Here is a 22,116-nt window from a genome sequence, read left to right on the forward strand (position 1 = left end):
AAGAAGGCTAAGTGCTGTGATTAGGGTCTGTGTCACTGAGTCTTTCGTCCAAGGAGAGGACCCCTGAGAGACACACCTCCGAGCCCCCCTGCTCACCCACAGCGGGTCGGGCACAGAGACAGCAGAGGAGCCGCACCGGGCAGAGCACCGAGGCCATGTTGGCTCCCTTCTCTGGGAACCGCTCCAACACGGAGACCGGACACATTCCTGCACATGTTTGGGAACTCCACAGACGTGACTGAGATTGGATTTCTTGCCACAGGAATCTACCGGCGGGGAGCAAATCCGTACCAGGTGGTGCCAACTAGATGCCTACAGGTCCTACAGGTGCTACAAAGAAATCTGGCAATGAAGACGGCCTGGCTTGACCAAGGGAAACTGGAAGCCATCTGCCTTGTGAAGAGAGTGATTGCTAACCAGCTCCGACCAGTTATGGCCACGTGGGAACACTGGCAGCGCCTAGTGTGAGCTCTTGGATTTTTCTTTTCTTTTTTTTTTTTTTTTAAAGATTTTATTTATTTGACAGACAGAGATCACAAGTAGGCAGAGAGGCAGGCGGGGGGGGGGTGAGGGGGTGGGAAGCAGGCTCCCCACTGAGCAGAGAGCCCGATGTGGGGCTCGATCCCAGGACCCTGGGATCATGACCTGAGCCGAAGGCAGAGGCTTAACCCACTGAGCCACCCAGGCGCCCTGCTCTTGGATTTTTCTGATTCATTTTTAAGAGAAGTTGAAGTATTATGTAAACACCTTGAATTTTAAGTATTGCAAACTAATTCAAATTTTAAAAGAGTGTGTAGACCAAATCCATTTCATCTGCCTTATTTGATCCAGAAACTGGTCATTTGCAACCTCTGAGCTACACGGAGGATAAAAAATTTAAAAAAAAAAAAAAAAAGTTTGTTTTTTTTTTTTTAAATGTGGAAAGTTGTGGGAAGTGGGTAGAGATGTTACATTTTGAAATGGGAATAGGGGAATGGATGGGGCTTCTGAGAAGATGTGAGATATCAGACACAATGGGAAAAATGAAGCACCAGAATTCTGAAGCTTGTTTATTTCTCATTCGGTCAATATTTACTGAGCACCCCATCTCCGGCACATGCTAAAAGTTAGTACGGAGGTAGGGTTCTCTGCAGAGCCCAAGGAAGTCCGTGGGCTGGATGACAGGGTTCAAGGGGAAGGTGGTAAGAGGAGGCCAGAGTGGTTGGCAGGGACCAGTGCCTGGAGCCCCCCCACACGGGGGCCCCGCAGAGGAATTCGTATTCATCTAAAAGGCAGTGGAAGATTAATGAAGGATTTTAAACAAGAGTTCTGTGATCAGGTGTGAATACTCAAAGATCACCCAAGGTTCGAGTACAAAACATCGAAAAGAAGGTCAAGTAGGGGGCAATCCTGTTATTCTGGTGAGACCGAAATTCCAGGTAAAGCAGAAAGAAGTGAATGGAGAGAAGCGAACGGATTCAGAGCCATTTAGGAGCTGGAAGGCTGATAAAGGGGAATCGAGGAGCAAAGAATGAAGGCGAGAAAGGATTTAAGGTAACTCCCCCAAGTTTCTGATTTGGGCACAGTGTGGATGATGGTGCCATTCTCTGAGACAGTAACCTCGGGTCCAAACAAACAAACAAAAAGGAAGCAGGTTTAGGGGAAAAGTTGATTTATTCTGCTGTGGCACGTTACATTTATGGAGCCAGAGAAACATCCAGGGAGAGATAGGCATAGGCAAGTGGGTGTCAGGGCGTGGACTTAAAGGAAAGGTTTGCTTTTGGTGCCGTTGGCATGTAGCGGGCACCTAGAGCTGGGGAGAGAGAACACTGTCCCCAGGGAGTTCAGAGGAAGGAGATCAGACAGTCAAGAGACGATCCCTTGGGGCTAGTGGTATGTAAGGAATGAGTAGAAAGGAAAAGATTGTAAAGACATGAAAGAAGCAGTAGCCAGAGAGACAAAAGAAGAATCAGAGGATTTTAGCTAGAAGGCAAGAGTAGAGACTTTCTTTTTTTTTTTTTTTTTTTAAAGAAAGCAAGACAACCAAAATATCCTTGAGATTTCAAGACATGTAGGACATTGGGAATTTAGGCCAGAGTAGCAGAGTAGTTTCAGTGGTGGGGAAGCCCAAGGATAAGGTTTATCCTTATCCCTGGTGAAGAAATATAAATAGCAAATGTAGACAGTTCTTTACAAAGTTTGGTTATGAACAAGTAGGGTGCAGTTGCTCGAGCCTTGATGGAAAGGTGGCATGGGACGAAGGAGAGGAGGGGGCGTGTGTGTGTGTGTGTGTGTGTGTGATAAACCTGAACTTCTCTACATGTGGGTAGGAAAAGGAACCAATAGAAGAAGAAAAGGGTATTTCGTCCAGTGTAAGGGATGCCGAGTGGTTTGTAGATGTGGCGACCCAGTCAGGGGGGTTCATCCTCACATCTCTTATCAACTGAGAAGGAGTGAAGGAGCTGGGGGCTGGAGGAGACTGAGCGAGGTGAGACCGCGCTCGTGAAGAGTGAGGATGGGGAACAGAATTCTGGGAGGCTTTAGAGCCCTGCTGAGATCGGTGCTCATAAACGTGTAGTGACACAGATTTCCTGAACTGTGATGGTCTCTCTGGCAGAGCCCAGGAGCCCAGAGTAGGGCAGCTGGGTTCCTCTAGTGCTGGGCCATTGCCGGAGGATACAGCAGAGGGGAAAGGGAATGAGGATCCTAGAGAGAAAGCAATTAAAATGTTGGACTTTACAATCTGAGGCCTCCCTTAATAATAATATCACAATAATTTTTAACTGTTATTATTAGTACATACACAATGCTTCCTATGTCCCCGACAACATTCTATATACTTCACGTAAGTGACTCACAACCATGAGATGTCAGTACGAGTTTGTTCCGCATTGTACCGGCAGAGAAACTAAAGCACAGAAAATTTAATTAACTTGCCCCAGGTCACACAGCTAAAAAATGAAGAGTTAAGACTTGGACTCAAGCAGTCTGGAGGTCAGGTTTGTAACTGCTGGTAACGTGTTTGCTGGTAATTCGTTCGTAACTGTCTCCGCCCTTTGTCTCAGCGGGTCTTTCTCTGACATCTATGCACAGGCTTTCTTTTCTACTCAAGGGGCAGAAACAGATGAGCCAGACTTGCTACATTGAGGTATGCACACATGCACACAAAGCCCAGAAATCGGAAGAGGAGTTGGGAGGTTATTAACTCCATTTTTTTTTTTCCTAAAATATCTAGATCGGACATACAACTAGGTGCTCCGTCCCAGAAGGACTGGGAAGCACAGTGCTCTGAAAACCAGTGTCTGTGAGGATTGTGGCCACACCCCATCCCGACCACCCCTTGGGCAGTGCTGGTGGGTGTCACCTCTACTCGTCCCTTGATGCTGCCCAACAGCAGGCGAGAAAGGATCGCTGTCCCCATGCTTCCCTCCTCCCCTCCCCAAAGTCCTCCATCCCCGATGGGCATTTACTCCTTTACATTCGGTTCAAGTGCACGTCCTCTGCTGAGCTCCAACTACCTGCTCTTTTCCATCTCGTTGTGAAAGTGTTTTCTGAACTCGATCTTTACTAGATGGAGATAACAAGGTCATGCAGGGGAAGGAAACTAGGAGTGCAGAGTGGACAAAACACAGCCCCTACTTAAAATTTTATCTCTCCGCTGATGGCGACCGTAGCATTTATAGTCACAGAACAGTCCCACTGAACTGTTCAGACCTAGGACTTAATCTGGACTGGGATTCACTCCTGAATTGGAAGAATTTTGAGAATGAATGTATTTTCAGTGTCTTTCAAACAATGGATTCTTGCTTGTTCTTCTTTTTTAAGTACACGCAACATAGCATTTTTTATAAAGTGTGGTTTCTTTGAGGTCTTTAAAAAGACTCCAGCTGTATAGAAATATCTCATTAGTGACAAAGACAAAGCAAGTTTTTTCCCCTTTGTTTGATCTAACAATGGAGGACTCATCAAACCCGGGTGCCTCGCAGGCTCACAATGGATTGTACAAGTCGGGCATTTTGTTACCGTTTTTTAAAACGTTTCCTCCTCCTCGCATTTGTCCAGGTGTTCAGACCTCCTTCCAAAGTCACAAAATACAATATGAGTTGAACATCTGGCTCATAAAAGTCCTTTTGAAGGCAAAGCAGCGTGTCTCTCTAGTCAAAGGAAGATGCCGAAGAAAGTATTCCCGAAGATATCTACCAGATACGGCCTGGAGGCTCGGCTTGCTCACCGAAAACCAGAAAGTAGTTGTCCTTCCTGGATCCTCTGCGGCTTGGGATTGTAATCAGGACGTGTTCATGAGTGAAGCATTCCTCCCGGCAAGAGACGGGGCGCCCATCCTCATGCCCTGAGCGCGCGGTCTGGGGAGGCTCGCCAAGGATATCCCGCAAGCCAGACGGAGAGAGGATGCTGCTGTTGACACGGCAACCATCGGAAAGTGGTGAGCGCTTAATGATGAAGATAGGAAGCAAGAAGGAAAACAGGGAAGCCACTCATATGAACGAATGATGACAAAAATCTGTGTCTGCTAAATCCTAGATGACCTGTTGAACTTGTGGCTAAGCTACAATCAAAGGTTCTGCTCTTCGCTCGACATTACATGTAGCAGTGGTGGGTTTCTTTTAAAGACTTGTTTTATTTATTTGACGGACAGAGATCACAAGTAGGCAGAGAGGCAGGCAGATATAGAGAGGAAGCAGGCTCCCCGATGCTCAGAGAGCCCAATGTGGGGCTCGAACTCAGGACCCTGAGATCACCTGAGCCAAAGGCAGAGGCTTTAACCCACTGAGCCACCCAGGCCCCCCCAGTCTTGTCTATCTTAATCAACAAATGGGTCTCCTTTGCCTTAGACGAGGCCTCCTGTAGGGCCCTGAATCATTTGTTGAATTCTTTAAAGGCCAGATGACCTAGACTAAACCATTCTATAAATTACCTACAAAACAGTGGTTAAAAACACGTACTGAAACGTTGTCAATAAGATTTGGCCTCCAAATAAATAGGCTGTTAAATGGTTTTGTTTCCCCTCAGCTTTGTCCATGTTTTAATAGACATACGTCACTTACCTCACGGTCTTCTGTTCCAACAGAACAGAAATAAAATGATCTTTTCCCTTAGGTAAGTCCTTCCAGAAGGATATATTGCCTCCAGAATTATTTGGTAAGTTTCTACCCTGTTGGGTTCAAATTCCGGACACCCAATTTAGCCAGAAAAGAAAAACTATCGTCTCAATAATTAGAAGGGAAAAACAAAAAAAAAAAAAAAAACAAAAAACAAACCCAAACCCAGGCCCCTATTGCCCAATAAACCTCCAAGCTGTGTGACAGATATCGAACAAGCACAAAGCCTGAGAGAAATCCAATAGCATCCACCTCGAGAAACAGCTGGTCTCGAGGGAGGACAATTATCAGGTGACCAGTGCTTACCTCACGGGTGTTTGCTGCAGTCAGGTACAAAGGCTCTTCTGAGATTCCCTGACGCATCCCCAGCGCCGGCCCCTGGCCTTTGGCTCGGCCCCCCGAAACTGCCAGAAGCACTAACACCCCTGGAAGCAGGAGACTTCCACAAGCAGGAGACTTCCACGAGCAGGAGACTTCCACGAGCAGGAGACTTCCACAAGCGCGCCCCGGTTTCTTTCTCTTTCTTCCTTCCTGCCCTTCCTCCCTCCTTCCTCTCTGTTTCTTTTGATGGTTCAAGGGTTAAAACTACACCTGAAGCAGAGGACATATGGGGTGGGGGAGAGATCATTTGAAAAGAGTTTAATAAAGAGGCTATGAACAAGAGTAGCAAAAGCACAGGAGTATTTTAGCACTCAGCACCCAGGCTGCCTCCGGGGAACTCACCGCCCCAGGCCTGACGGGGCAAGGTAGGCTTAGTGAGACCCGGGCGGCTACGGAGAGATGGCTGACAGGAGCTTCGATGGGCTATGGGCTGACAGGAGCTTTGATCTCCTGTCACTTTTCAGTGACCTCATAGGGAGGGAAGAGCCCAATAAATATTTGTTCCTACAGGGTCCTTCCTGTACTTCCTGTTGCCCTAACCCAACTGGAAGCCAAAGGGCTGCAAAACTCGTTAACATCCACTATGGGTCAGACTCTGGAGACACAGAGCAAAGCAGAAGGAGGTCGAGAGAGAACCTAGGAGGGTAAGCAGAACACGTCCAACACAGGACCAGATCCCTGGCTCCCACATTCAATTTCTGGCTTCATGCCATAATTAAGAAGTCTCTGAGCCCAATTTCCCCCGCTCTCAATTAGATTTGAAGGCATCTTTATTCTTCTGTCTGCTGACTAGATAGCCTATTGTATTTTAACTTCATAGACTTTGATTGCCTACTTTCCAAACTCCATGATTATTTCAAAAGTCACAAGCCAAAGTGATCATGTAGAAAACCAGCCTAGCATTTAATATCAGACAGACAATGATGGGTATTCAAATACTCACTGTTGGCATGTTCAATATCTAGGGTTTACTTTAACACACACACACACACACACACGCACGCACGCACAGTTTTCTTGGAGCCTACACTAAGAGAGCAAAACCTAAAATCCCTCAGTCCCAAGCCAGACTAAAATGCTAGTTCCCCTAAAGTTAACTACATAGACATCTTTTGTGCTAAAATTCATCCAGGGGGGCTGATACGGCTTATGTGACAGGGCTTGAATCTGGAATGATACACGGAATTCAAGCTTGGAAACCAGCCAGAGTATTTCACCTGCAAAGTTCTTACACTGGGAACTCTCTTCCCGGCTCCAACCCCATTGTGTGGGCAGAGAGATCCTGTTCCTGTCCCCGCCCCCCCCCCGCCCCCACACCCTCACTCCCTCCCCGTACGGTTTCCCAGGTTAACCATCATCTGATGATATCTAGCCAGAGAAATGTTTTGGTTTTAAACACAGAACTACTTCGAGTCATACATGGGTCGTTTTTCCAACACGCAGGCTTATAGGAGTGGATTTTCAATCAGAACTGCATGTCCTTCAGGCTAGCTATTTTGGATACCATATTTTCCAAGTGGAAAAATAATCATGGTCGAGCAAAGCACATGGCCAGGCGCACACCTGTGGCACTCCACCTCTGGGGCGGCCGTGACTGAAGGCAGATGCCCGACAGCACCTCAAGACAAGTGAGCCCGAACACGCGGAGACCCCGGAGCCCAGACATTCAATGCTGTCTCTTGATTTGTTCCACTACCTAGACTCAAACCAGAGTTTCTTTCTTTCTTTCTTTTTTTTTTTAATTTTATTTACCTATTTGACACAGAAAGAGATCACAAGTAGGCAGAGGCAGGCAGAGAGAGGGGGAAGCAGACTCCCTGCTGAGCAGAGAGCCCAATGCTGGGCTCGATCCCAGGACCCTGGGATCATGACCCGAGCCAAAGGCAGAGGCCTAACCCACTGAGCCACCCAGGCGCCCCTCAAACCAGAGTTTCTTGAAAATAATTTAGGAACTCACAGGAAAGAGGAGTCATCAGCTTTTTAATGAAGACATCTGTGTATCTCTATGTCTCTATCTATGGGTAAGGGTATTATCTATTGCTGGCTCTGGTTACATTATAGTTCAAGTTAAAGGTCCATGTTTGGTCAAGAGTATCTTTATGGTCAGGATTCTAAATGTCTCCCATGATTATACTTGGTTGGTATTGAATCGTGTATGTTGTGTTGAATATTCCTTGACATCTACTCTTGGTCTGTAAGTCATGCAGCAAACTTTAGTCAAAAGCAATATAATTCCGGGGTGCCTGGGTGGCCCAGTCGTTAAGCGTCTGCCTTCGGCTCAGGTCATGATCCCAGGGTCCTGGGATCATGCCCCACATCGGGCTCCCTGTTCAGCGGGAAGCCTGCTTCTCCCTCTTCCATTCCCTTTGCTTGCGTTCCCTCTCTCACTGTGTCTCTCTCTGTCAAATAAATAAATAAAATCTTTAAAAAAAAAAAAAAAGACAATACAATTCTGGCCTCCTAGTACACTGGCTGGATTCTCAAGGCACTTTTTTATTTGTCTATTCATTTGATCCCTTTATTAAGTAATCAGATAAGAAGAATTTTTAGGTCCTTCCATGTGCAGTACAATAGGATAAAAAGAAATGAACCTCAAGGAGGGTGCCTGGCAGGAACCGTCTGGTCCAGAGAACCAGTCAGCCTCGGGCACCCCACCAGAGAGGAGCTGGTGAAGTAAATACCTGACCTCACTACCTTCCCTCTACTTGGCTTGTACCTCATTTTTCTCTACTTATCAACTATTGACAAATTTATTAGCCTCCCTTAACCTTAACTTTTCTTTTTCTTTTCTTTTTTCTTTTTTGCAAATTTGGGGTGGTGATAAAAAACTATTCCATTGCGTTGCTGCGAATGTTGCTGATTAAATGAAAATGTAAATCACTTAGGATATCATTTATAAAAATAGTGAAATGAACAATAGCTTCATCCACTGTCTCTTTCTTCCCCACTCCACTGGGCCAGGCAAAAGCACTTGCAAACAAGCTAGGAATCACAGAATTTTATCCTTCAAAATGATCCTAGCCGTCATAGCCCCTCCCTTCCGTGTATCATTCCCATTCAAGGCCCTGTTGCATAAGCTGCGGGGTTTGAGCCTCATTCAGATGCTAGAGAGCTTTGTGACTTTGAACAAGTAAGTCAACTTCTATTGGACCTCAACGGCTCCAGGAAATGAGAACCTTAACACCTGGCTAGACCTCTCTGGGGGTGGGGTGGGGCGGGGGGTTGGGGGAGGAGGACAGGGGAGCTCGTGGACACCACCTGACGGCTCTGTCGTGCTCCCCCTCTCTGGCCATGCTTCAGCTCTTCTCCACCTGACGGCACCCTCGTTTCTTTGAATGGTGGTTTTTCACCTGAAAATATTAAAGGACAGGGAATATTTTATGATGGAAACTGGTGACAAAAAATGCCTAACAAAAAGCGACAGCGGGCGAGGGTCTTCCAGACGATAGGCAACAAGGAAAAGGTTCTGACGTTGAGTGTAAGCACTCAGGACGATGGGGACATGGTCCCAATATTATAAAGGAAATAGCATATGCCTTCCTGAGAGTGTGGCTGATTTGGGATCCCGCTAAAAAGTTTAAGTGAGAAATAATAATAGAAAATAGGGACTTCTGCAAGTTTTGAAGCCAGAGAAGGAACATAAAAGTGTCTTCCCCTTGGGGCGCCTGGGTGGCTCAGTGGGTTAAAGCCTCTGCCTTCGGCTCAGGTCATGATCTCAGGGTCCTGGGATGGAGCCCCACATCGAGCCCAGCATCAGGTTCTCTGCTCAGCAGGGAGCCTGCTTCCCACCCCCCCACCAGCACCCCCCCCCCCGCCTGCCTCTCTGCCTACTTGTGATCTCTGTCAAATAAATAAATAAAATCTTAAAAAAAAAAAAAAAGTGTCTTCTCCTTAAAGGAGGAGCACCCAGCCCAAGATTGTGGGAAAGATGGGGGACATGAAAGCTTAGGGTTAGAGATACCAAAAGTGTGGGGGGCGGTAATGCACACGTGAGCTGATGGGAGCCTGCACTGGGGTGGGGGTGGGGCGTCATGACATAAGTAGATAAAGAAGATAAATAAGATAAATAAGCAAACGAGACAGTCCGAGGAAACCTCTGACGGGCTGTGAGAACTTCCTGGATGAAGGAGAAAGTGGGAAGAAGTGCGATTCCGAAATTTCACATCCACACACCTGGGAGAACGTGGGAACTTGGATCAGCGGCGGGCGAGGGAAGAGACAGATTTCTGTGGCGTTCAGAGCAGAGGGGCCGGCCTACGGGTCACGTGGGTGATGGGAATAGATCCACGGGAGGGAAAAACGTGGTGTTCCTCTTCAAGGAAGCGCACACACGTGGGAGCAGATGGCCCAGTCTGGCTCCAGGCTATACTGTCTTGGTTTATTTGGGTTTATTTATCATCTTTGAGTGGCAGTCCTATTTCCATAGCTACACCATTTTACTCATACAGTTTATGAGTCTGTGTGTCATTCTGGTTAGTTACGTATAGCTTGTCCTTAGCAGACTGGAAGCTCTCTGAGAGCAGGGATCCTGCCTGACTTTTCTGGATACCCTCCAGGATGTCTAGAAAATGGTTTGCATGCAGAGGTGCTAATCGATATTTGGAATCGATGATGAGCCGGATTGCCTACATGCACTGATGAGATCTTCCTAAAAAACACAAAGCAGGCAAGACAGCCGCCTCTATTTCAGGCATGGAACAATGGGAGATAACACATGAAAAGAATATTTAAAAGACTGCTCAAAACAGGAGCCCCTGGCTGGCTCTGTCTGGGGAGCGTGCAACCCTTGATCTTAGGGTTGTGAATCTGAGACCCATATTGGGTATAGAGATTACTTAAAATGAAATCATAATAAAAAAAAAATTCAAAACCAAAAACCAAATTCTTCTTGGAAAAGAGATGAAACAGTAAGGCAAAGCAACAGGAGGCAAGATCTGGGTGCAGAAGCAGCCAGAGGTAGCGGGGTCAACCGTCATCCTGCAGTGGAGCTAAAAGGGTCCCAGGCCAGGCTGAGATGACCCAGTGTTCCTTTTATGTATTATAGCATAACAAGCCACCCCCAGACTCAGTGGTAGGAAGCAACAACCATTTTATTTTATTTAAGAGATTTTATTTATTTGTCAGAGAGAGCAAGCACAAGCAGGGGGAACAGCAGGCAGAGGAAAGAGCAGGCTCCCTACTCAGCAGGGAGCCCGATGTGGAACTTGCTCCCAGGACCCCAGGACCATGACTTGAGCCAAAGGCAGACGCTTAATGGACTGAGCCACCCAAGCGCCCCGACAACCATTTTATTAGGCACATGGATTCTTTGGGTCAGGAATTCAGAAAGGACAAAGGGGACAGCCTTCTCTGCTCCGCGGTATCTGAGGCTTCAGCTGGGACCACTCACGCAGTGGGGAGCGATCTGAATGGCTGGTGGTGGGGACAGCTAGGGCTGGAGAGTCCATTTTCAAGATGGCTTCTTGACTCACATGTCTGGAGCCCAAGCTGGGCTGACTGAACGACAGACTCAGCGTCAACTATAAACCTCACTAGAAAGTAAGGCAATGTGGGAAGAAATGAGAAAAGACAGACAAAATAACAAGGATCAGCAAGAATGTAAGAAAATGAGATCTACCACGAGCAGAAGGAAAAACTTGTCAAATCCCTTGGAATTTAGTCGTATCTGCTGCAAATAAATGAAGATTCATGTCCCTTGTAACCTAGCAGTTCCATTTCTAGGTAAAAGTCTTAGAACTTTCATTTATGTGGGCATCTGCCATATTAATTAGATGTTGTTGCATAACAAAGGCCACAGTAACTCTATGGCATCCAAGAAGAAACATGTGTTGGCACGCTCACACTTCTATAGGCGGGCTGGGGATCAGCTGAGGCAGGTGGTTTGGTTCCCAGCAGCTGGGGTGGTTCACACCCATGTGGCGGTCAGCTGATAGGACCGGGACTCAGCCAGGAGGCCCAGCTCTGACCCATTTGACTCCTCCTCCTAGGCCTAGACAGTGGTCTACGCATGTTGTCATGGCAATGGCGGACTCGAGAATGCTAATCTGACCACACAGGTTCTTTCCAAGTGTTTGGTCACATTTTTCCTACTAACATTCCACTGCACGAAGCAAGTCACATAGCCAAGCAGGAAAGTTAGTGGGAATAATGGCAAAGTCACCTGGCAAAGGACAGGATCGGAGGGATTCTCCCCTAAGAATGAGTCTTGAATGCAATCTACCACATTCACTGCAAAACTTTTTCTAATGGGATGAGGAGAACCTAAATTGTCATCAGAAAAAAAGAGAATGGGTAAGTAGATTGTGGTGTTTTGGTCCATCCAGCACTGTAGAACAATGAAAATAAACTAGGGCCACCCATATCAACGTGTATAAACATCACAAACAAATGGTTGATTGAAAAAAGAACAAGTTGTAGAATGAAACGTGGAGTGTAAAACCCTTTATGGCAGGCTTTTAAAAGCTGCAGACTCAGATACATATTTCTTATGTATAGTAAAACTATAAATACATAGTAAAAATATAAATACAGTAAAACTATAAAGCAGGGATAAGAAAGATTGACCTAAGCCTCAGGGTAGTGATTAACCCTGGAGAAAAACAAAGATAAAATGGAATCCTGGAGAGGGGCGCCTGGGTGGCTCAGTGGGTTAAGCCTCTGCCTTCAGCTCAGGTCATGATCTCAGGGTCCTGGGATTGAACCCCACATCTGGCTCTCTGCTCAGCAGAGAGCCTGCTTACCCCATTCTCTCTGCCTGCCTCCCTGCCTTCTTGTGATCTCTCTCTCTCTGTCAAATAAATAAATAAAATCTTTAAAAAAAAAAAATGGAATCCTGGAGAGAGATAAAGTGGGCTCCAGCCATATCTGTGACATTGTGTTTCCTAAAGAAAAGATACAAAGCAAATACAGTAAAATGTCAACATCTGCTAAATCTGGAATGCTGAAGGAAAGATGCTTCTTATCTTGTTTGGTGAGGAAAGGGTTACAGCCAGCCAATGGAATAGCGGTTTTGGCCCTGGAAGAGAAACCACTGTCTGCTGCAAAGCACCTCAGGATTCTGCCCACTCTTTCTGCTGCCTCCCCTCCCTCTCAACATTTTGAAACTGCACCAGGTATGAATGCAAAGCAAATGAGGCCAAAAATGATGACCAAGAATGAGCAAACCCCATTCATCTCACTCTGATCCCTTGTGGGCTTCGGTTTTAAATCGCAGACATACAGACCTCCTCTCGTTTTGTGACACGTTTGGCTGCTTCATGAGTCAGCAAATCAAGTGACTAGGACACCGAGTCAAGGTGCCTTTGTGGAGGAGACTGAGCGTGGAAGGGTTCATTTCACTCACCTTTCTTTCCTTTTAAGTTCATTGTTTATCAAAGCACCGCAGAGTCTCTCCCCATCCCTAGGGGAAAGGAAAGGACCATTACGGAAAGAAAATGACACCCAGATTTTGTTAGCAAATATTAGGAAAATTTTAAATCATGGCAAGCAGAAACTACCAGCTGGCCTGGAAGCAGAAAGCCGTGTCGACGTGGGAGCTGGAATGTAAGATGACTCCAAAGCCCTTCACTTTGAACATACGAGTAAAGCAAAAGTCAGAGGAAGAACATTGATTTTTAAGTAATATAAGGTTCAATATATTTTCCCCTGGTAGAGTTCAATTTACTGTCATTTTAGTTTCACTGTGATATTTCACTCGAAAATGTTGGTTTGGGATTGAAATGTACACGCGTATGAAAAAACTTAGAAAAATCGCACAAGTATAATGTAGCCTTTCTAGATGGTCGCCGCTGTTACACCACGGCCGGCTGTGTTCGTATGTATTAATGGTAAACAGAGGACATGTCTTCAAAACACGCGCTTAATTGAAGAAAATGGGATTGTTGGATGCAAGGCCACAAAGGTGCCAGCCTGTATATTTTCCAGAAGCACTCAGCCCAAAATGAATATCCTTGCCTGTTTGCGATGTTACAGTCAACATTAATCTGAATGGTTTTTCAATGGAATAATTTTAAGGTCATTAGCTGTGATTTGTGAAGTTGCTCACGGTGGTTATTAATAAAGAAAAATCTCTCGCCCCTCCTCTGACACCTGTCTGGAATTATTTGTTACATAGTTCTCCTTCCAAAGACCCGTTTGAATTTTTCCACTTCTCCCAACTCTCATCCAAGCCATCCCCCTCTCTCCCATGACATTCTGTTCTCCCCGTAGTCCGTCTGGCCTCCTCTTTCTGTCTGTTCTCCATACAACAGCAAGAGGAATCTTTCTCAAGTATGAAACTGGTCGCACAATTTCCGCTTGGAAAAAATGTTTCCAGCACTTGCTTCCTATTGCCTTTAAAATCCATAATATGGCCTGGAAGATCCCACCTCTTGCTTAGGACTGCAGACTCCCCTCATGCAACTCCCTACTTCCTCCAGGGACTCCCGCCACGGGGCGGTTTTCATTTCAATCCAAGTTATAGGACAGTTCTAGAAGAAAGTGAAAAAAATCCTGTGATGTTCATAATGCCCCCATCTGAAGAAATGTCACACGCCCCTCTTCCCACAGCCTCCATCTCCCCAAAGACAACCACATAATTATTTCAGCTGACTCTTTGGAATTTTGTGCTCACATTTCTAAATATCATGGTTTTAAGGCTACTTTTATTTTTGTTTTTATTTATTTATTTATTTTTAAGAAACCTCAAAGCCCAACATGGGCCTTGAGCTCATGATCCCAAGAGCCACATGCTCTACTGACTGAGCCAATCAGGTACCCCCTTTTTTGGTCTTTATTTACTTCACTATTTACTTTAACTGTTTTAAAAATAAAGCTCTAAGTTATCTCTCCACCCGCCATGGGGCTCGAACTCATGACTTTGAGATCAAGAGTTGCACGCTCTACCGACCAGGCCACCCAGGTGCCTCCTATTTTTGTTTTAAGTCTACTCTATTGAGTTCTTACTGTGCAAGGTAAGAACTTATTCTTTAATCCCGTTCTCCAGTTCTGCCCCCAACACCAGCCTTCCCATTCCCAATATAGTTACCTGATAATTATGGTTAGACATACCCTGTATTTACATTATTTGGGCTATATAAACATTTTTACAGCTCAACCATGTGTGTCAAAGGTTCCTCTCCCTTCCTGAATAACTTACTTTCCCTGTAGTTATGAATTGTTTTTTTTTTTCCATTGGTTTGATTTTCTTATCACTAAGTCAACCCTACACCCACCTTAGGTGAATAAACATTTTCTCCATACTCTCAATTAAGTACATGTCAGTGTTTACTAAGGTATTTCCCTTGCCCAGACTTCCACATCTGATGAGCAACTGTCATACTGGGTTCTCCCTCTATTCCCATTTTAGTGTAATTTCAGGAAAAAGCAAAGTAAGGGCATGTGTCCCATTTGCCATCTTGAGCCACACTTCTGGCTTCCTTTCAGATCCTTATTCAGAGGCCCAAGGGCCTTTGCACATGCTGTTCTCTCTTCCTCAAATCTCTTCCCCGCTCTTTGCCTAATCTCTTCTTGTCCCTTAGATCTGAGCTTAAAAATCACTTCTTCAGCAGCATTCCCTGATTTCCCCCCAACCAGCCATCCTCATTATACTTTTTCTTAATATCCTGTACTTCTCCTTCATAGCACTTATCACAAGTGTTAGTGCAGTGTGATAGCAATGGAAATATTAATTTTTTCCCTCCACAACTTGTACATGACCTTTTCCCTAATCAGACCATCCATTTATTCAAGGAAAGTGGGATTTGTATAGAGGGAGTGACAAGAGCAGGAAACATTTCATGCTCAGTATTTCAATTTCCAATAGAAGCTTATAAGAATTAAAAGGGCAAGTCATGGGGATGCGTGTGGAGAGCAGAGCTGATGCTGTAGCTTGGGGACTGGGTAAGGAGGAAAAGTGGGGTTGGCATCGGGACCCTGGCCAAGCATCATCCTTGGCCAGGACCGGGGAGCCCTGGGAGGGAGCAGAGACATACAGTCCTGGGTGTACTTCACATATTTGGCAATCTGTTGCTAATATTCACTAGTACATAAGCCAATATATAGATGAAAAATGTAAAAGATCCCCTTTTATTGTCAAAATTATCGAGGGTCTGAAACTGCTTGCAGTGAATAGAAATTACAGTACAAGTCAGTCACTAACTCATTCTACCAACTGCCAAAACATTTGTTGGGTTGTGACAGTTGGTGTGCCCGTGTGTTTGATGCAGCTGTCACTGTCTGAGGAAGATTCTCCAGGCACACCAGGCCACCTCCCCTGGGCCTCCCTCTGATTTCAGTTGCAGCTGAGGTAGTTGGCTTCCATGCACAACATCAGCAGCCCAACACAAGTGTCTGCTAATCTCTTCGCTTTTCTGCCTGGAAGTACCCAACAGCAAACACCCCGGGGGCCAACCTCGCACAATGGTAACCAGACATCAACGGGAAACAGTGCCCTCAGACTCCCATCCTTTGGGAAGACAATTTTGAGGCACGTTCTACATGGTTTCTCCAAGGGTCCCTAGAGGGATCTGGCATCAGTTGCCCACAGGGGAAACCAGCACCATCACATGTCAGCTGTTGACATCCCTTCCTTCCCCATCTCATTCCCACTCCCATCCTCTTGCCTTCTGGGGTCGACTTCCAAATGTACGCCCTGTACCCAGTGCAGTATCCTTGTCTCAGGCTCCGTTTTGGAGAGAAACCCAAGCTCACATGCTCTCTGAATTATTTCCTGGAATGAGTCACAGCTCAAGATTGGGTGTTGCAGGAAACCTTTCAAATGACTTCCCTCTTGAAGTGATAATCATTAGGAGAGTGGAGACCCTGTGAGGACCTGAGTGGTGGTTCACACAGAGGCCCTCCCTCAGCTCAGCTGTGGAAGGAAGACCTTAAGAACTGGGATGATGGATGTGTTCCTGAACTGGCGGGAGGAAACCTTCACAATGTGTATGTATATGTTTATCAAATCACAGTGATGTACACTTCACATACCTTACCATTTTGCATGTCAATTATACCTCAGTAAAGCTGAATTTTAAAAAAAGGAGGGAGGCTTTAGGAATTGGAGGCAACTTTCCAACACCTGAAATAAATAATATAAAATCCAAAGCAAGTTCCAATAACCCGCACTCAAAGTCAGAAAAACAGCCTCAGTACTCTGGTACATGGGGTTTCTGCGATAAACCACATGTTCTGGTCTTCATGAATAAATGAAATTTATTCAATTTTACTTCATACTGTCATTACTCTTATATTATTTTGCAACTGACATGAAAATAATCCCGTAGTTTAGGAGTCAGCGCAGTCATTCTAGTGGACCTGAGGGTGATGGGTCCTGCCTGCAGACTTTTATCTCCATTCCAGGATAGGCCTCCACGGGTCTCTGGATAAAGCAGCAGAAGCAAGAAGGGTCAGTCAGTGAAAGACAATTATCATATGATCTCGTTGATGTGCGGAATTTAAAAAACAAAACAGAGGATCATAAGGGAAGAGAAGAAAAAATGAAACAAGATGAAAACAGACAGACAAACCATAAGAAACTCTTTTTTTTTCACTTTTTAAAAATTAATTTCATTAATTATTAATGTATTTTTTGCCCCAGGGTACAGGTCTGTGAATCGCTAGGTTTACACACTTCACAGGACTCATCACAGCACATACCCTCCCCAATGTCCATAACCCACCTCTCCATACCTACCTCCCCCAGGCTGCCCTCAGTTTGTTTTGTGAGATTAAGAGTTTCTGATGGTTTGTCTCCCTCCCAATCCCATCTTGTTTCATTTTTTCCTTCCCTACTCCCCAAGCCCCCCACTTTGCTTCTCAAATTCCTCATATCAGGGAGATCATATGATGATTATCTTTCTCTGATTGGCTTATTTCGCTCAGCATAATACCCTCTAGTTCCATCCACGTCATTGCAAATGGCAAAATTTCATTTCTTTTGATGGCTGCATAGTATTCCATTCTCTCTATATATATCCATAAGAGACTCTTAATTAGAGGACACAGATGCAGGGTTGCTGGAGGGGAGGGGAGTGGGGGGATGCAGTAAGTGGGTGATAGGCATTAAGGAGGCATTAATGTAACGAACACTGGGTGTTGTACGCAGCTGACGAACCGCTAAACTCTACCTCTGAAACTAATACTACACTATAAGTTAATTAACTAAATTTAATTAAAAAAAAAACAGAATACCACCTCTCCATTCCTAAGACTGTTAAGCCCCATCCAAATGTGGACATGTGGAATTCACCCACCCCACCCTTTTCAATGCCTCTTCAGAAATAGAAGTCCAGGCTTTGTTTCAGTTTTTGCTGCTATGTAAAAAAAAAAAAAAAAAAAAAAAAAAAAAAAAAAAAAAAAATCCCAAAACCCATGAGTTAAAACAAAAATTTATTATGATTTTTTTTTAAGATTTTATTTATTTATTGAGAGAGAGACAGTGAGAGAGAACATGAGCGAGGAGAAGGTCAGAGGGAGAAGCAGACTCCCCATGGAGCTGGGAGCCCGATGTGGGACTTGATCCTGGGACTCCAGGATCATGACCTGAGCCGAAGGCAGTCGTCCAACCAACTGAGCCACCCAGGCGCCCGAAAATTTTATTATGATTTCTAATGGCTCTGAGGATTGACTGGTCTCAACTGGCTAGTTTTCAATTGTGGTCCCTCATGGGGTTACAGTAGAATGTCAGCTGGGGCTAGTCGTCCAAAAGCTTGACTGGTGGGACATCCAAGATGGCTTCTTTACCACATGTCTGTTTCCTAGCCGGGGATGTTCGGAAGAACTGGAGGCTGTCCAGGCATTTTTCTTCCCATGGGGCCTCCCCATGTACTAGGTCAAGCTTTCCTGCAGCATGGTGGACTGAGGTCAATGTCTGGTTTGTCTTACAGAGAGCCTTCCAGGAGACCAGGAGAAAGACTTCTTCTAGAAGTCTAAAAGCCACACCATGTAATTTCTGCCATATCCTCTTGCTCACTAGCAGCTTATAGGTTAGCCAGATTTAAGGTGAGAGGATGACCAAAAGAATCTGGATCCTGGGAGACCCAGTTCATTGCGAGCCATCTTTTAGAGACTTCCTACCACAGGTCTAGATATTAGAGGGTGAGAAAGGAACTTGGGTAAGACCAGACAATGGCCAAGCCCACCCACCTTGCTTAAATATCTATTTATTTGTGTGATCGTGTGTTTGATGGATTCTATCAAGACCAGGGTTTGGCAAACATTTTCTGCAAAGGGCCGTGGAGTAAAAACGTTAGGTTTTGGGAGCCATGCATCTCTGTCACACTTATTCAGCTCTGCCCTTCTGTGTAAAAGCAACTGAAAACAATAAATAAATGGGCAAGTGGGGCTATGCAAAATAATACTTTATTTACGAACACTAAAATTTGAATTTCTTATGATTTTCCCATACTATAAAGTACTGCACTTCTTTTGATAATAGTTTTCAATTATTTACAAATGTAAAAGCCATTCTTAGCTGGTAGGCAGAACAGAAACAGGCGGCTGGCCAGGTTTGGCCCAGGGGCTATAATTTGCCAACCCCTGGTCTAGACTGAGGCAGGGACTGTGTCTGCTTTATCCACCCTTATAAGCCCTGTATTTAGTACATCCCAGCAGTGCTCGGTAAATATTTATTGAATGAATAGTTGATTTATACACAAATTATAACACCCTGAAATAAGAATTTCTCTGAGAAGTCTTTAGTGTTCACCCTCTACATCAATCTCCTCCACTTAAAACCAGGGTCAAAAATTACATTTGCAGCTTTATTGACATTTTGCTGGAAATATAGCAGTATCAGTACACCCAAGTCTCACTTACCCATGCTAAATGTGCCCGGAGTACCTTGAATAATCTGAGATTTCAATACTGCAGAGTGATGGAGGTTTACTGCCTTCTCAGCTTCTCAGAGAGAGGCAAGCGCAGGCCGTGAATCGGTGGTCTCATAACTCGAGCCACACATCACTACGTAAATGCTGACATTATGACACCATAGGGTCCTGGAATTGTCCAAAGTTGTCATGGAGACTCCTGCTCATGTCCCTTCATTTTCCAGCCATCCTGCTGGACACCCCTGCCACGGAGGCCCTAACCACGGGACCTGCTGCCAAACCCATGGTCTCTTCCCTTTCTGCATTCCATCCTGCTGCTGCTCCTTCCTCATCGCTGCCTAACTTCCTTGTTTCCATTAAGGGCACAATCAGTCCCCAGTCCCTGAGGCTCAAAACTCTGGAATTTCCTTTTTCCTCTGCCTCTCCCCCATTATCCCATCTTCTCATCGCTACAGGACCAGTGGAGATCCTAACCATTCTGGTCTAGACTCTAGACCAATATAATCTCCAACGCACCCCCCCACCACTTCCCACCCTCCCCACTCACCACACATGCACTTTTTGCTTCTTCTACCTCCAACACAATCTATAGATGTAAAACTAGGAGTAACCCTCAAACCCAAGGGTTATTAAGTAACCTTTAATAGTTACTGCCTTTCTTCTTAATCATTCGAGTAGCCAGGTTCTTCTTCTTCTTTTTTTTTTTTTTTAAAGATTTTATTTATTTGACAGATGGAGATCACAAGTAGGCAGAGAGGTAGGCAGAGACAGAGGGAGGAAGCAGGCTCCCTGCTCAGCAGAGAGCCCCAATGCGGGGCTCAATCCCAGGATCCTGAGATCATGACCTGAGCTGAAGTCAGAGGCTTTAACCCACTGAGCCACCCAGGCACCCCAAATAGCAAGTTTCTTAAAGTATAAATCTCATCATGTCACTTGCTTGCCCCAAAACCTTTGATGGTTGTCCACTGTCAACCAAAGTGAACAACCTCCCTGGCCTAACATTCAAGCACTTCTAACCAAACGTTCTAGCCTCACCCATCATAGAGTGTCTACGTTTTCAGCAAAGCAGGAGTGGGACAGACTGCCTGTCTCCCAATACTTATTCTTTCCTTCTTCCTTAGAAATATCACACTTGGCTTTTATTCAGGCATGGGGCCACTGCATTTTCCAGCCTGCCTTGCAGTTAGGCATGTCTACTAGACAAAGTTCTGTCTAACAGGATGTGAGAAGAAATGTCATTTGCATCTTGTGAGAAGTATCCCTAAATGGTAGAGGGCATGCCATTTTCCTATTTCTTCCATCCAGTTAGGCAGAATGTGGGTGTGATGCCTGGACCTGGGCAGCCATCTTGGGCTACAAACTGGAAGCCACAGATGAAGGGTGGCCACATAACATGATGGAAAGAGCCTGGGTCTTTGATGCTCACGGTCATCCTACCAACCCTGAACTCTCAACTCCTTTGTAAGAGAGAAAAAGAAACTTCTAACTTGCTTAAGCCATGGCGGTGTTGTCTGTTCTTTTGTTTTATCGCTTGCAGGCAAACCAATCACAGGAATGTCAGGGGTTCCTCCTCATTTTCTCAGAATTTGTTGTTCTTGTCTCCAGGTCTCTCTGTTGTTCCCTCTGGCCATTGTACCCACCCCTTTTTATCCCTGTTCCCTTCTGCTATGCCTATCTCTACATTTACAATCAACCCATTGTCAAGGCCCACCTCCGGTGTCTTCTCTGTGAAACCTTTCCTAATTCTTCAGTCATTAGAGTCTCCCACTCCATAGATGCCTCCAGAACTTTTAATTCCCTTATGCAATGCCATTCTTCCTAGGGGTCATCTATAAACTAATCTTACCCCATGACCCGCCTTTTCTATGTGAGTGTGGACAGCCACCTCTGATAAGTTGGTATTTGTTGAGACACAATTCCGGGCTTGCTAGAACTCACAGTGACTCTCCTTTCTTTGGGAACTCCCACTCCCCACACCCACTCCCATGACCTCTGTCAACATGCTTCACTCTATGCCTGTCCAGAGCCCTGGTTGACTGGACACGTGATGGACACCTTTCTCTTAGCTGACCCAGTCAGATTCTCTCTTCTGAGAAATGGAAGTAGAATTCAGGGGGAGCACATAATCTTGAGAGCTGTGGGCAGCCATGTTCTACCACAGGAGGTGAGGAAGTGGTTAGGGTTGGTCTGCAGTATGAGGAGAGGTGGACAAGACATGGAGAAAGGTTCTGATGACTTTCCACCTTCTTGGAATTTTATTTAACTGAAATTGTTGAAAGGTGACAGATTAGTTAGTGGCCAAATAAGGGAACACATCAGCGCTACCAATTTGGTGGAACAACCACATGGGTTAAAAATTTCACAGACTTCTTTTTCTTTCTCCCTAGGCCCAAATTGTGCCTTCCTTTGGCTTTTTGTGACATTTGTTATCTGTGGCACTCACATGACATTTATCAATTATTTACTGCCTTATTTGGCTAGTCTTCATGTACAAATCTAGCTCATAAATTACAGAGGGGCACAGCTCTCTTACTTATCCTCCTGCTCCCCAAAGCTCAATGAATCCATTGGTGTGTTAGCTTTTCTCTATTTGCATTGGGAATAAACCAAGCGATCACAGGCCAGTGTTTGTTACCCAAATTAGATTATTACCAAGATTGAATTTATTCATAATTTAATTTGGTAGGAAACGAAGTCCACAGATGGAAAGAAAGAGAGAGAAGGCTTTATTTTCTGTACTACCTAAAAATCCTGACCCGAAAGAGAAGGAAAAACCAGAAGTGAGAAGGTTGAGGAAAAATAAGTTTCAGTAAGTGAATCACTTCAGGCTC

General features: G+C 45.2%; 1 long non-coding RNA gene across 1 annotated transcript; it reads right to left on the reverse strand.

Annotated features, from left to right (window-relative positions):
- Positions 1-957: 957 nt before the first annotated feature.
- LOC101689686 lies at positions 958-19,407 on the reverse strand. Its single transcript, XR_001176406.2, has 5 exons — positions 19,275-19,407; positions 12,820-12,876; positions 8,736-8,827; positions 5,403-5,687; positions 958-4,427 (listed from the first exon to the last, which is right to left on the reverse strand). It is a non-coding gene; the product is annotated as an uncharacterized LOC101689686 (long non-coding RNA).
- Positions 19,408-22,116: the final 2,709 nt, after the last annotated feature.

The sequence above is a fragment of the Mustela putorius genome, unplaced genomic scaffold, assembly GCF_011764305.1.
Source record: "Mustela putorius furo isolate JIRA1106 unplaced genomic scaffold, ASM1176430v1.1 tig00000275_pilon_pilon_pilon, whole genome shotgun sequence".
In the NCBI taxonomy this organism is placed as follows: Eukaryota; Metazoa; Chordata; class Mammalia; order Carnivora; family Mustelidae; genus Mustela; species Mustela putorius.